The sequence below is a fragment of the Mastomys coucha genome, chromosome X, assembly GCF_008632895.1.
Source record: "Mastomys coucha isolate ucsf_1 chromosome X, UCSF_Mcou_1, whole genome shotgun sequence".
NCBI lineage: Eukaryota > Metazoa > Chordata > Mammalia > Rodentia > Muridae > Mastomys > Mastomys coucha.
Window position 1 is genome coordinate 61,207,649 of NC_045030.1, and position 3,582 is coordinate 61,211,230.

Here is a 3,582-nt window from a genome sequence, read left to right on the forward strand (position 1 = left end):
TATATGTGCTGGGGGCCTAGGACTAGCCCTTGTATGCTCCCTAGTTGGTGGCTCAGTGTCTGAGAGAGCTCAGGGGTCCAGGTTAGGTGAGACTGATGGGGCCATCATCCCCTTTAGCTCCTTCAATCCTTCCCCTAATTCAACCATAGGGGATCCCTGACTTCAGTACAATGGTTGGGTGTAAGTATCTGCATCTGTCTCAGTCAGCTGCTGGTAGGGCCTCTAGGGCAGCCATGCTAGGCTCCTGTCTGTAAGCACATCATAGCATCAGTAATAGTGTCAGGCCTTGGTGACCACCCCCACCCCCAAGAGATGGATCCCAAATTGGACTGGTCACTAGACTGCCTTTCCTTCAGTCTCTTCTCCATTTTTGTCCCTGCAGTTCTTTTAGACAGGAACCACTCTGGGTCAGAACTTTTGACTGTGAGTTGGTAACTCCATCTTTCCACTTGTCTACCTACTGGAGGTGGAGTCTTCAAGTGCCCTTTCCCCATTGCTGGGCATTTTGGCTAAGGGCACCCCCATTGAGTCCTAAGAGTCTCTTACCTCCTGGGTCTCTGGTACTTTCTAGAGGGTTCTCTTCACCTCTCACCCCCCACCCCAAGGCTGCATATTTCCATTCACTCTCCTGGCCCTTTGGGCTTCTTTCCTGACCTCCCATACCTGATCCCGTTTCCCTTTTCCCCTCTTCTCTCCAACCCAGGTCTCTCCCTCTCTCTGCCTTCTGTGATTATTTTCTTCCCCCTTCTAAGTGGAATTGAAGCATCCTTACTTGGGCCTTTCTGCTTGTTAAACTTCTTACAGTCTTAAAAAGTACATTGGGTTTTTCATGTGAAGATTTTTCTAAGTTCTGCTTCCTGATACTGTTTAGAGCACCTAGTTTCTCTGCCAGAAGCAAAGTTTCATTGGTATTATCTAACAACTTTTAGGTAAAATCTTGGTTTTTTTCTAACTAAAGATGATATAAGCTATATAGCTTATATAGCTTATATAAGCTATGGTTGTTTTAAAAATGTATGTGTTTTGCTTTAGGTTACTATTACTATGATGAAACATCATAACCAAAAGCGAGTTGGAGAGGAAATGGATTATTCAGCTTAGACTTCTTCATCCACAGTTCATCATCAAAGGAAGTCAAGATAGGAACTCAGACAGAGCAACAATATAAAGGCAAGAGCTGATGCAGAGGCCAAGAAGAAATGATACTTACTGGCATAGTCTCCAAGGCTTTGCTCAACTTGCTTGCTTATAGAACCCAGGACCACCAGCCCAGGGAAGGCACCACCCACAGTGGACTAGGTCCTTGCCCATCAATCACTAATTAAGAAAGTGCCCTGCAGGCTTGTCTACAGCTCCATCTGATAGAGACATCCTTTCATTCGAGGCTCCCTCCTTTCTGATGACTCTAGCTCATGTCAAGTTGACATAAAAGTAGTTAGTTTAAATTATAGAGTTTATAAAAAATTGACACTGCTATCTTATTGCCCAGTTAACCTTACACATTTCCAGTTGTTTGTCTTCTATTTCCTGTAACTTCAAAATATATTTTGTCAGGCTGTTTCTGTTTACTGTTCTTTGGAGGCCAAGAATGTTAAATTTCAACATAATTTATATATACATATACATATGCACATACATGTACACATGTACATACACATGCACATACACATATACATACATATACACATATACATTTATGTTATATATAAAACAAATATTTGGTGTCTATGTTTTAAAAATTGCCTTTATGGTGGTTAGAGGACAACCCACAGGAATCAGTGATCTTATAACCATGTGGGATCCAGGAATTGAACTTAGGTCATCAGGGGTTTTGACAAGTACCTTACCTACTAAGTCATCTCACCAACCTCTGTTGCCCAGGTTTATTGTTATTACTACTACTATTATATATATTTTTTGTGCATATGTATGTGTGTGTGTGTGTGTGGGTATGTGCATAACATAGCTCACAAGTAGAAGATTGAAAAATAAAACTATGGTATTCGGGTTTCTCCTTCCACCACGTAAGTTCTGGGTGTCAAATCCAGGTCATTAGGCTTGGTGGCAAGATCTGTATTCATTGAGCCATCTTGCTGACCCCAGATATTTGTATTGATTGGCTTTGACTAAAGAATAGGGTTATTCACTCTAAATATTGGGCATTTATATTTCAAATACTCCTCAATCTTGTTCGTAGTTTTGGAGAAGCAGACATGAAAATCTTCCATTTTGGGCTGGAGAGATGGCTTAGTGGTTAAGAGCACTTGACTGCTCTTCGGAAGGTCCTGAGTTCAAATCCCAGCAACCACATGGTGGCTCACAACCACCCATAATGAGATCTGACACCCTCTTCTGGGGTGTCTGAAGACAGCTACAGTGTACTTACATATAATAAATAAACCTTTTAAAAAAAAGAAAATCTTCCATTTTATGTGACAAGCTTAATTGATAAATGTATCTCATTCGGGAAAATATTTGAATAGTAGGCACAAATACCCTTCAATTTATGACCTCTCCAAAGCTATCCGAAAGCTGAGGAGTTGTTCTTGGGTGTCTGGGTCAAGGGGTCAAAGGGCAAGAGGGGCTAGATTGGAATGGGGAAGGAAAACATGATGGAATGAGAGGACAATTGGGAGTTGGTTAGTTGACCATTGAAAGAAAATAAGTTACTCTCTGGGTAGCTTAGCCTGCCTTTATCTAATTTAGAAGGGTCTGGGTTATATATGGTTCATGGCAAATGAGCCTGAAACCTATTGCAAAATTGTTGGAGGAGTGGGCACACAAAACCACAGAAGATAGCCTGACTGGAATTTTCAGATTTCTCATAATCTAGGGCTAGTCCATTAGATCTGCCTGAGAAGAAACTGCCTTTATGAAGCTCATTGGAACTAATTCCATTATTCAAACCCTTTAAACTAAATGGTGCCATGTTGAGCTTCAGGGAGCACTGTTACTAACAGCCTATCTGTCTGGTAGTTTTACGTGGGCTTCAATTTATTTGCATTGAAGATATTTTTTTCTAGAAAGGAAAATGTATTCCTTCAGAAAAAAAAATGTGTTGTAGCCTGATCAATATTCAAAGATTAAGATAAAAACAGGTCTTGTGACAACCATCTTTGAACAACTTGGAAGAATATGTAAGTCACGATTAGCTTGGTTTTGGAGTTAAGTGGAGAAGAGGTCTTTAATTTGATTGAAATGGGGCTGAATAGCATCCTGACCCTCCTTATATGGGATCATGAATATCATCACTTCAGTACTATGAACTTCGCAGCTCCTTACACTGTTCCTAATGAAAGTATTTGAAGAGAAGCTAATAGGACGCTTACTTTGTCTCATGAAGAAGTAGGGATTCTTAAATATTAGACATACTAACCTATCGTATTGGTGTACTGTTTTCATTTGAGGTGGCTGCATCATAGGTGATGAAGCTGAGAATTGGAGAAGAATGCTTTTGCTCTCCTATCCTATGGACTCTGGTGAAGTGGGACTAAACTGAATGATGTGAGCATGGCTAATTAGGCCAGGTTAAACTGAGAGGTGCTGAAGGGAGTGTTCCGAGCTGGAATAAGAAAGCAAGGG